The 12,505-nt window shown below is 53.9% G+C and overlaps 1 long non-coding RNA gene across 1 annotated transcript; it reads right to left on the bottom strand.

Annotated features, from left to right (window-relative positions):
- Positions 1–6,674: 6,674 nt before the first annotated feature.
- On the bottom strand, positions 6,675–10,572 carry LOC131274517 (uncharacterized). The gene is made up of 4 exons (XR_009181745.2): positions 9,879–10,572; positions 8,203–8,483; positions 7,251–7,624; positions 6,675–7,151 (listed from the first exon to the last, which is right to left on the bottom strand). It is a non-coding gene; the product is annotated as an uncharacterized lncRNA (long non-coding RNA).
- Between the last annotated feature and the right edge of the window lie 1,933 nt (positions 10,573–12,505).

The raw sequence follows: 12,505 nt of genomic DNA, 5'->3' as shown, positions 1-12,505 counted from the left end.
CCACGGCATAGGCGGGCGATGTGCTGGAGGGAGGGCAGGCTCGCAGGAAAGAGGGCGCCACGGCATAGGCGGGCGATGTGCTCGAGGGAGGGCAGGCTCGCAGGAAAGAGGGCGCCACGGCATAGGCGGGCAGTGCGCTCGAGGGAGGGCAGGCTCGCAGGAAAGAGGGCGCCACGGCATAGGCGGGCGATGTGCTCGAGGGAGGGCAGGCTCGCAGGAAAGAGGGCGCCACGGCATAGGCGGGCGATGTGCTCGAGGGAGGGCAGGCTCGCAGGAAAGAGGGCGCCACGGCATAGGCGGGCGATGTGCTCGAGGGAAGGCAGGCTGGCAGGAAAGAGGGCGCCACGGCATAGGCGGGCGATGTGCTCGAGGGAGGGCAGGCTCGCAGGTGCGCCCCAAGGCCCGCCCTCCTGGGGTCCCGCTTCGCGTGGTGCTGCCTCTCGGTACGGGTGGGACCCGTGACGTGCTCCCGACCAAAGGAAAATGGCAAAGGGGACGGGATGTCACCCTCTTCATTATGACGCTACACGACGCCTTCTTCCGGAAGTCTCTCTCCCTCCGCCCCTCCCTCTCTCCCTTCTCTGATCCTCTCTCTCCACTGCTGGCTTTGAAGAAGAAGCTGGTGAACCCAGCCCTGCTCCACACCTTGAGTGTCGCCTCGTGACCCCCTAAGCACAGACTCTACTTAAGCTATGCCCAGACTCAGGACCCCCAGAAACTGGGAGATAATCTATGTGTGTTGTTTTAAACAACTGTGATTGCGGTGATTTGTTGCACAGTATAGAAAACTAATATACACGGTATTACATGAGATGCTAAACTCATACAGCACACAGACACAGACAGGTAAATTCGAGATGCATTAAAGATCTAAACACAACATCAAGACTAACATTTCTATAAGGAAACACAGAATGTGTCCATAACCCCAGGGTAAGGGAAGATTACTTAATCATAGCATAAAAACATAAACTCTACAGAAAAAGACGGATACGTTTGACTTCTTTTTGACCCAAAACCATCTTAAAAAGTCAAAAGAAAAGAAAAGTACTGGGAAAAGATACTTGAACACTCATAATTAAGAAAGGATTATACCCATAATATGTAAAGAGATTTAACAAATCAATAAGAAAGACACCAATTGCCCAGTAGAAAAATAGTCGATGAACACGACCAGACACATCTCAAGAGGAAATCTAAGTGGCTGATTGTCATGAAAGACGTTTAACCTCACTGGTGATCAAGAAATACAAAACAAAACAGCCACAACATATCCCCCCAGCTGCTTGACAAAAATTAAAAAGCTCAGCAATACCAAGTGTCAGCGCAGCCGTGGCAGAGCAGGGCCTCTCCTTCGCTGTTTGGTGGGAGGGTAAGTTGGCCCAACCATGTTGGCGAGCCATCTGGGAGCAGCCAGCAAAGTCAGAGCCATGCAACCTGACCCAACTGTTGCTTTTCTGGGTGAAAGTCTTCTAGAAAGTTTGACCTGCTGACACTGGGGACATGTTCAAAGATGTCCATTACAGTGTCAAAAGAAACAAACACCCTAAATGTTCCTCAGTAGGGGGGGTAAGAAATAAATTGAGGTGTGCTCATACAGTGGAATACAATACAACAGTGAAAATGAACCAGAGAGATGTCAATTGGGAAAAACAACTGAGCGAAACAAGCAAGTCGCTGAGTAATGCACAGAGTGGATTATTGTGTCTATAAAATATTCAAATCTGAAAAATAATACCATATATTGCTTATGGACCCATACGTGTATAATAAAATCATGGAAACACGAATGGGAAAGATAAATACCAACTTCAAGGCAGCAATTCACTTAGCAGAGAGATAAAGGGGATACAAATCTATGGCATTTTATTACTTTAACCAAACTCTGGAGCAGATACGACAAAATGCAGACATTTGATGAAGCTGGAGGGTGGCAGGACTGTGGAGTTCATTAAATTCTTCTCTAGAGCTCAAGTGTTCAACGTGGCAGCCCCTAGCCATCTGTGGCTATTTAGAACTAAATGCAAATTAATTAAATGAAAATAAAATTCAAACTGTAGTTTCTTAGTCACAGTGGCCACATTTCAATGCTCAATACCCTATCGGACAGAGCAGATGTAGAACATTTCCACCATCACATAAAGTTCTTTTGGACAGCATTCCTCTAGAAAGTTCCATATGTTTTCTTTAATTAAAAAAAAAAATAACTCAAGTCCATAGTTTACATTAGGGTCCACTCTTTGTGTTGTACGGTCCTGTAGGATTTGATGAATGTGCAATGTCATATAGCCACGATTATAGTAGATATGTGGGGTTTTTTTGTATTTATTTATTTTTAATTTTTAAAAAATTTAATTGACTTTTTTTAAAAGACACATAGATCACAAAAAATAATACATTAAAAAAAATAAGAGGTTCCCATATACCCCAGACCCCACGCCCCTACTCCTCCCACATCAACAACCTCCTTCATCATTGTGGCACATTCGTTGCATTTGGTGAATACATTTTGGAGCATGGCTGCCCCGCATGGATTATAGTTTACATTGTAGTTTACACTCTCCCCCAGTCCATTCAGTGGGTTATGGCAGGATAGATAATGTCCAGCGTCTGTCTCTGCAATATCATATAGGACAACTCCAAGTCCCCCAAATGCTCCCACATCGCACTGCTTCTTCCCTCTCCCTGCCCTCAGCAACTGCCATGGCCACTGACTCCATATCAGTGATACAGTTTCTTCCATTGCTAGAGTCGCAATAGTTCCATAGTAGAATACCAGGGAGTCCACTCTAGTCCGTATTTTATTCCTCCATCCTGTGGACCCTGGGAAGGTGATGTTTGTTGGACTTACCCAGGTCAGCTCACAGGGAGGTGAAGAAGGTCAACCACCACACCAGGGAGCCAAGAGTGCCTACAGCTGCAAGCAGGAGGATTGCATCCATCAGCCATAGGCATCTAAGCCCCCTCTCGATGTAGAGGTGGAGTGGACATCACTATAGCAGGTTTTTAATATCTTGTCATGATTTTTTTTTAACGCACGGTCTTGAAGGTTTGCGCACCGGAGACAATGAGGATGAAGCATTCTTGAGAGTTTGGCTTGAGAAGGAAGGAGGAACATGGCAGAAACCTGGAGGAGAAGGGGCCAAGGGAGGAGCTGGCGGAGAGGGCAGTCCGGGGAGAGTTGATGTTTTTAGGCGCGATGTCTTAGAATGAGGCTGGGGTGGGCGGTGGAGGGTGAAACTGAAGGCGGGGGAGACGGGGGTGGGGAGCGGGGAGCTGCCAGCGGGAAGGGCAGCCGTGGGCTCTGGAAGAGGCCGCTGTCCCCAGAGGCCCCCCGGGGCGACGGCCTGGCAGCCCCCTTTGACTGACGCCACCCCTCGTCCTCGAAGGCGGCGGCGGTGGAGATAAATAACGCGTGCCACGCCTGTCGCCCATATTTGAAAAACATATTAATCACTTTAACAAATATTAGCTCAGAACAGCAATAAACAGTCTCTAGAAGCTCGTCTTTGCGGCTGTATTACAATGAAAAATATGCTAATACGGGCGCCTAATTGATTGTGTTTGAATAACTTCCTTTATGACAATCCGCGTTTGAGGCGGCATCACTCAGAGTCATAACCGGCGTGTCTCCCAAACCCCGGGAACGCCCCCCGCGCTCCCGCAGACCTGCCTCGGCGGGGAAAATTCCCCCAACCAGGCCCACCTTGCAGCAGCCGGCCCAGGAGGCGGCCAGCACTGGGGGGCCTCCAGCCGGCTGGCACCTTCTCTCCATGGCTGTCGTACAAGGGAGGGACCACGGCCCCATTAGGCCGAGGGGAAACTGAGGCTGGGCAGGGTGCCAGAGTGGGGCCGTCGGAGCAGAATCTGGAGGCTGCAAGCGCCTTCTCCAACCTGGAGCCAGCAGAACGCACAGCTGAAATCTCGGGAGAGGCTTCCCACTGCCGCCACGCAGCGCGAATCCCGGAGGGTCAGCTCGCTGTTGGGTGGGATGGGCGGCTGGACGCAGTGACCTTCAAATTTCCCAGACGCTTTTCCCGCCACCGCCCAGTGCAAACGGCCACCCATGTGCTGGGCATGCAGGGTCTCCTCTCACGTCACACGCCCCCCACCTGCCATCCCCAGTAGAATTTCTTCTCCCTTCCTCCTGGGCATTTGCACGATTCCGAGCCGATGGAGGCTCCCAGAGCAAGTCCGGGCTTGCTCCATTTGCTCCATGTCCACCCCCTCCCTCCTTCCACCTGCACAGCCATCACTCTCGTGGCAGCTGGTGTGACCCCAAGTCTTGTTCACACTCGTTGACTCCTCCCCATCCTCGCGGACTTGCCTGTGCCCAGCCTGTGGCGTCTACCCCCCCGGGCTCCTGCCGCAGCCCTGCCGTGGCCTCAGAGCCCGATGACTCGGGGTACCCAATGGAGTCCAGCCCTGAGCAGGTAACTTTGAGGTCCCTCCCCTCCTCTGTGAGTGATGATGCTAATAGGTCATTTTCTATAGAAAATATTTTCAGCTTCGCAGCCGTAGGGTCCCTCTCGCAAAGACACAGCTCTGTCGCTGGAACACAAAAGCATCCCCAGACAATACATAAACAAATGGGCACGTCCTGATAACATTTATTTATAGACACCAGTGTGAGAATTCCATAAAAAGGTTCACGTGACAAGAACGAGTCTTCTTTGGATTTTTTCCCAACCTTTAAAAAAATAGCTAACGATGGTTCTAATTCTTAGCTGGTGGGCCGTACCGAAATGGGCAGTGACCTGGGCTTGGTGCCCGTGGTGAAGTTTGCTGCCATTTATTTTTACTGTCAGATTTTTCCTGAAAAAAAAAAGAGGTATTTTCGATGTTAAGTTTTCTGGCATGTGGTTGGGTTGGCACTAACACAGACAAGGCACTGCAGATGGGGCAGGGTGAAAAGGGAGATTTCAGAGAATAAAAAAGGCCGACAAAGGCTGGGGGCTGCCTCGGGAGGGGAGTGATGAGCAGATTTCAGGGTTGGTGGAAAGTTTCGTGTCTTGATTTGGGTGCCGGCTCCACTGGGGCGATGCCTTTGTGAAAATCCGTGGAGCCGGAGGCTTGTAACCTGTGCACTTTTTTATATGTACATTTCATTTCAGTAAAAAGTAAAGAAACACACCTGGACTGACAATATCCTGCAATGCCAAGAGAGAAGGGCAAGAGAATGTAAACCCTGGCAACCGCTGCAGGAAGCAATTTACCTGTAATTGTCACATGCAAAATCAAAAGCAAACTGCACTCACGACCCCACGACACCGTTTCTAAGAATTCACCCACCCCGCGTTCTCACACACGTGTAGACGGGCATGTGTGTGAGACATTTATGCCGGTGTTATCCGTAGAAGCAGAAGGCTGGACAGCTTCCGCGCCGACGGACTCGATCCGTAGGTGGAATACTACACGGCTGTCAGAAAGAGGCCAGATGTGCTCCTTGGACTGGGGTGCAAGGAGGGCCCCTGCGTCGTGCAGTGAAACGGGGGGTGGTTGCACAAAGTTGCCATTCGTGTATAAGAAGGAACAGGCATGCACGTGCATGCGTTTTTGCATGTCAGCATAGAAAATGTTCTGGGAAGATACACAGGAGATGTGGACGTGCGGCTGCCGGGTTCAGAGATGGGCGGCCGATTGCGTACCCAAGGTGCTGTTTGATTTTCTTGAGCCCGTGCCTGATGAGTCTTCAATCAAGACCAAGAGACTGGTTTTTAAAAAGGAGGGGTTGGGTTTCCCATAGACTGATACCTGCTAGGCCCCCAATATTTCCCAATCCCCGCTCCCCCGCCCCTCGTGAGTCCTCTGGTCCATCCAGGCCCCGCGGAGAACCCGAGACAACCCAGCTGCTCTGCAGACCCCACATCCCCCTTGCTGGTCCAAGGGGCACAGCCAGGCGGCTTTGAGCCCAAACAAAGGGCGGGACAAAGGACCCTTTGTGATTCTCCCTCTTGCCCCAGCCAAGCCCCAAGATGGGGCCTCTCCAGTTACAACCCCCGAGGGCTTTCCCGCTGGGTAGCGGAGCCCAGGGGTGGACGCTCCTTCCAGGATCACCTGTCGGCATCGGGAGGGGGGGGGGGTCCCGGGGGAGGGTCCCCCGGTGCTGCCGCGGGCCCCGCTCCCGTCTCTTTAGGCTCTGGAAAGTCAGCCGCACGTGGGGCAGTCCCGGGCAGCTGGCTGGAATCCCGGGCCACCGGAGGAGTGACCTCAGCAAGCGGCGCCACCTCTCTGAGCCTCACTGGAAAATGTGGTGACCGTTGTGCCCACCCAGCCCGTGGGCCGTGCGTGAGCCCCTGGCTCGGTGAGCAGTACTGCCCGCATCTGAGGGCAGGCGCCAGGCAGGGCTGACCCCAGGGCACGGCCGGGAGATGGAAAATGAAGGGATGCAGCTGGGGAGAGAGACAGAGAGGTGACGGTGTAACAAGGCAGGGCTGGGGGCCCGGCCCCTCCCGGGATAGGAGCCCAGTTGCTGCTGGTTGACAGGGAGGGTCAGCAGCTCCTGCAAGGAGCTGCTGGGCTCTGGGAGGACGGCTCAGCCACCTCGGCTTTGGGCAAGTTGTGGGCACTTCCCGCCTGCAAAACGGGGTAACCACTGCTTCCCAAAAGGGTCTCCGGTTGTGAAGGCGGTGATGGATGCCGACGCACCTGACGCAGAACAGGAGTCCAGTACACACGATTTCATTTCATTATTTTTTCCTGCATGAGATAATCTTGTTGCCCTTATTTCAGCAACTCTGATTTTCTGTTACCCACCATTGCACCCCAAGTCTAAAGAAGGAATGGGAAGAAAATGCTGAGAATTAGGTAACTGAATCCTTGGCTGTCCCCTAACCTTCCCGAGCCTCAGTTTACCCCCCTGCAGCGCGCAGTGGCCCTTTTCCTCCTGCTCCGATGCGCCAGGTCCTTGGCTGTTCACGCCAGCTGTGCGCCTCCCCTCCTAGGAGGTGCTCTGTGCGCAGTGCAGGGGCCTTGTCGCCTTAGGCTGGGGACTTGGTTTGCCATGGCCTCCCGAGCCGTGCCCTCTCCTCCACTGGGCTTCTGGGGAGGGCTGGGGCGATCCCTTCCTGGGAAAAACCATCCACTCCTCTGGAAGTTTCTGCCAAGTGGACGAATCCTTTCTGCTTCTCCTCTTGGATCCCTCAATAAAGCTGCAAAAAATAAGGGAAAAAAAACACAGCAAAAAGGCAAAAATTAGCACAAAAAAGAAAAGCCACTGAAGTGCTTTCGGATGCTCCCCTTTTGCTGACCTGTTTTTTTGAAGCCAGCCCTGGAGCTGAGTGTTTCTTTGCTGGAGAGGCTCTCTGACTTGAGGATGGCTCAGAGCTCACACTCTCCCCTGCTGATGGGGCTAAGAAGCCTTTGGGCTGGCTTCCGTGTCCAAAGTCACCCCTGCTCACAAGGCGGGAGAGGACAAGGAGCGGCGGGGGCAGGTCACCGGTGAAGGTGGTCTCCGGGGCTGCCCCGACTTCCAGGTCGACCCCTGCCTGCCAGCCTGGGGGCTGGCTGGGTGCCTCTCCAAAAAAGATCTGGATTCTCACCAGGCATGGATTCCGGGCCTGGATCTGTTTATTCCCCTGGCTTCTGAGCTGCCCACGGTGGGAGGAGGGCCTCAGAGCAGGTCCTGGTGGGGCGAGAAAGTGGGTGACTGTCCCAGTGTCTGGGGATGGGAAAAATGAGTGGAGCCCATTCTTCTAGATGACGATGGAGGAAGGGAGAAGGGAAGGCCGGAGGTCCTTAGTCTCAACATCGAGGGGCCGGCAGGGGTGGGGTCCCACCGGGGGAGCTTTGGGTGTTGGGGCAGCCAGGCAGGGACATGTCCAGAGGACACACTGGCTGTGCTGGGAAGGTTTGGGGATTGACCCCCTTAGTTGCCAGCTCTCAGAGAGTCCCCTCCTCTGCTCACCACTGCCACTGCCCAGGTCGGGCTGCCACCACGGCTCATGTCTACAGGAGGGAGCCTCTGGGGGGGCCCTCCCTGGCTGGCTGATTGAGCGTTCACCCGGCGGCCCGAGGAGGTTCAAGACTCTGATCCCACCACCCCTAGCTTGCAACCCTCCCACGACTGCTTCCACCCCAGCCTGCTCCCCGGCCTCCCCACTCGGCTGCCAGGGACCTGCTCGCCCTCTGCTGCCCCCACCCTCCCCACCCTCTGCTCTCCAGACCCTCCTACCTCGGGGCAGCCAGCCCTTCACACATTACCAAGTTATCTGGGTGAGGCTCAGCCGGTCTTGTTCACAGGTACCCCCGGGTGGCTGCGGCAGCAGCAGAAGCTGAAATTGGCGGGTGCATGGTGAACTGGCCCAACCTCCCAGAGCGCCTTGGCGGCCGAGCTAGGTCCATGGAGGGAAACGATTATCTAGCCCGAATGTGCGCTCTGCTCGTGCACAACGCTTTTGTACCCTGATCTTCTTGTATCTTTACATCAGCTTTGCAGGTGGGGAGGGGATTTGCTCTTGCCCAGCATTTTGCGGATGAGGAATCTGTGGCGAAAGGGAAGTAAAGCCCAAAGCTTACCCTCATGAAAGCCACGAGGAGGCAGAGGCAGGATTTGAACCCAGGACCAGGGCTAATTCTCACACAGGTTCTCTTGGATTTAGAGGTCAAAGGGTTTGTGGCCCCTTTGGGCTTCTTGGTGAGTCATTTCCTTGGCCCAGGCCAACTTCCTCATTAAGGGACTAGTACGTTGGCACAGGTGAGGCTGGGGGCTACAGGTGGGTCCTGGGTGATGGAGCAGCTCTGTGGACAGGCCGGGGGTCATTGCGTGGATTGCCCACCCCTCTGTATCCCACCCATGGCCCTTCAGTGCTCCGCATCCCGCTCAGGCCAACCCCAGGGCCCCTGCCTGCCAGCCCCTACTCCATAAAATGCCAGAGGTTATAACTCCCCAGAGAGCACCCCCCCGGTCAGTGGCAGACAAGGTGGGGGTCAGAGGCCAAGTGCCCCAGCCTCCTGGCTCCTTGAGAGGGACAGCGCCCAGGCACAAACCACAGTGTCTCTCGGAGGTCCCCGGCGGGACGAGCCACCGCTGCCCACAGCGGAATCCAGCTTGATGACAAACCCTTTACTTGGCTGCCACCCCCTTCCCTCCCCAAACACCCCTCGCCCTGGGCTCCAGGCTCAGGGCGTGCTTCCGGGGCAGCCCCACTCGGCCATCCTTTACAACATGAACCAGGCTTCTCGCTAACATTCCTGCAACCGGGTCCCTCTGCCTCCTCAGGCCGGGAGGCGCTCTGCGCTTACCACCCCCAAGAAGCAAGGGTGCTGCTCAGGAGAGGAGTTCCAAGCGTTCGGCTCCGAACCTTGGACATGAACAAGGGTTTGGGAAGGACTGGCGATCTGGGACCCCCAAAAAGACGGGCTCTGCAGGTGGGGCCGTCGGAGGAGACGTGAATGCGGGGGCTGCGCACCGAGGTCGCCCAGTGATGGGGCAGGGCGGGTGAGAGCCCGGGCCTGAGGCTTCGGGCCTGCAAGTTCAGTTACAGGAAACTTAACATTTGTGTCCTGCATACTTGAACCCAAGCCAAGAGAATCTTGATGCTATTAGGAGAGGAGCTGCTTTCCCTGACTCACTCGCAAAGAACTCCCGCTCTCCCGCCCCGCTTCGCTCTCCCCCAGCTTCTCTCCACCTGGATCTGAGTCACCTCCCTCCTTCCTGCCCGAGGCCCCGGGATATTTTCTGATGGGGCCCAGCCCATCTGGGGAAGAGACACCTGAGGGGAGCGCCTGGCTTGGGGGGGTGATGTCGTTTCCAGACAGGAGGAGGCCCCATGGGGGGTGGGGGGTGGGCTGGGCGGTGCAGGGGGCCCAGATGCCCAAGAGCTAGAGACAGGCTCGGGCAGGGAAGGAGCTCTTTGCTGGGGCCTATCCGGACTCACCCTGCTGTGTGACCCTGGGGGAGTCACCTCCCTTCCCTGCGCTGGTCCCCGTAGGGTGAAGACTTGAGGCCGGTCTTCTCTGTCTCCTCTTCCAGAACAGTTGTGCTTTCCAGTTGTGCTCTTGCTCCCTGCCTTCCTCCGGCTCTCCATCTGTCCACGCATTCATCCACGCACTCGCTCCTTCATTCGTCCCTCCACTCTGCGCCTAGCCTCGCCCGGTGATGCGGGCAGGCAATGATGATAAGCCACCCCTGCCCCAGGCGCCCCGTGTGGAGGAGGAGCCAGGCATGTGACAGCCGGGTACAGGAGAGGGCAGCGTGATGGGCACGTTTTCAATGACTGCATCTCTTCCTGAACCCCTCCTGTAGGCCAGGCCCTCGGCGTATGCGGCTTCATTGAATTTCTAGAAGCTTCTGAGGGCCAGGTTCCTTTGCCATCCCCGTTTTCCAGGTGAGAAAACTGAGGGGGGAGGTGAGGGCCAGGGTCCCACACCAGGAAGAGCTGGGATTTGAACAAGGTCCGCTGAGCTTTAGCAGAGGCCAGGTTCAGAATCACACGTTTTCCTCCATTTCAGAACAGGAGCAAGCAGGGGACATTGGGGGGCACCAAGAGAGAAGGGATCTAACCCAGGGACCTGCTGGGGAAGGCGTAGGGGGAAGGGCAGGGATCTCCTCTGCGCGCTGATGCCCAAACGTCTTTTAGCTCCATCACCTACCCCGGGCCGCTTAGGGGGCCCACACTTGTCACAGTAACATCATAATAACACTTGCTATTAGCAGTGGAAGGTGACTCTTCAGCTCTGATTGGGCAGGCTCCAGTCAAGGGCTTTGTCCTGACCAATCATTGAGCCAGAGGCATGGACTCTGCTGATTGGCTAGTTGTAGGTGACACGCCCAAGTCCATGAGCTAGTGAGCTGGGCCTGTGCTGTCCAGTGCACATGGGGCTGAGGGTCTGGGAAGGGGTTGAAAATCAAGGTGTTCTTAACAGAAGAGAGAACGGATTTGAGTTGTCCCCTAATCCAGCAATTTAGACAAATTAGTTCATTAGTCCAACAACCCTGAGGTCCAGAGAGGCTAAGGGGCTCACTCAAGGTCACACAGCTTCTAAGTGGCAGTGGTGGAGTTTGAGCCCTAAAAGTCTGCCTCCAGAGCCTGTGTTTCTGTGTTCTGCTGCCTCTGGAAACAAAGTTTAGAGCTTAAATCAATAATCCTGCTTGGGGGTGGAGATGGAGAGGAAGAGGGGAGGAGGTGATGATACTCTAACTTCACCAAACCCTCCCTGCTCTCCCCCAGAAGGACTGTTGACGCCGATGCAAAGACGACAGAACCTACAATTTGACTTGGCTCGCGGCTGGATCACCACGGGGTCTACGCAAACACATCATAATCCTAATGGTTCCGGCCCCAGCTGTTGCTTGTCAGGTCTGAACTGGGGACCCATTTGGGGCAATGCTTGTGGCAAGTTCAAGTGCCTTCCTTATTAATTAATTGAATTTTAATTGTGGCAAAACACGTATAACATAAAAAGCACTGTAACCACCCTAAGTGGACAATTCTTTGACATTCCGTGCCCTGACAACACTGTGTAACTTTCCCCACTATCAATTTCCAAACTATTGGCAACTTCCCAAACCAACACTCATCCTCATTAAGCAATAACTCCCCATGCACCCCTCCCACCCCAGCCGGTAACCACTGCTCTGCTTTCCGTCTCTATGAATTTACTTATTCCATATTTGTCCTTTTGTGTCTGACATTTCAGCCAATATGGTGTCTTCAAGGCCCATGCATGCTGTAGCATGTACCAGCATTTCTCTTTATGGCTGAATAATATTTCATTGTGTGGATAGACCATATTTTTGTTTATCTGTTCGTCTCCTGATGAACACTTGGGCTGCTTCCATCTTTGGGCTCTTGCGAATAGTGTTGCAATGAACATTGGTGTACAAATATCTGTATGAGTCCTTGCTTTCAATTCTTTGGGGTGGAATTGCCAGGTCATATGGTCTAACTTTCTCAGAAACCACCAAACCATTTTTCGCAGTGGGCTGCACTATTTCACATTCCAGCCAACGCTGCATGTGGGTTCTGATTTCCCCACATCCTTGCCAACATTGGTTATTTTAAAACCCGAGCATCCTAGTGGGTAGGATCTCCCGGGAGTTTTAATTTGTGTACATCTAATAGCTAATGATGTTGAGCATCTTTTCACATATAGATTTAGGCCATTTGAGTATCTTCTTCGGAGAAATGTCAGTTCAAATCCTTGGCCCATTTTTTGTTGGTGTTTTAGTTTGCCAAAGGGCTGTTGATGCAAAGTACCAGAACAGGGTTGGCTTTTCTAAAGGGGATTTATTTGGGGTAAAAGCTTAGAGTTCCAAGGCTGTGACAAGTCCAGAGTCAGGCCCCATCACAGGTACTTTCTCACCGAAGTCAGCTACTACGTGGGGAAGCAAGACGGCCACCGATCTTTGCTGAGGTTTCACCTTTCCGCAGCTGTAGACAAAGGGCTTCGATTTTCTTGAGCTGCGCTGTGGGCCCGGCCTCTTGGGGGCTTTACGCTTAAGTAATCCTCTAGTCTTTCCCCCCATGGCAGGATCAAATATGGCGGCTTCCTTTCCCTCTGA

This window comes from Dasypus novemcinctus, chromosome 19, assembly GCF_030445035.2.
Source record: "Dasypus novemcinctus isolate mDasNov1 chromosome 19, mDasNov1.1.hap2, whole genome shotgun sequence".
In the NCBI taxonomy this organism is placed as follows: Eukaryota; Metazoa; Chordata; class Mammalia; order Cingulata; family Dasypodidae; genus Dasypus; species Dasypus novemcinctus.
Note: the sequence above shows the minus strand (reverse complement) of the source record. Positions and strands in the feature narration are given on the sequence as shown.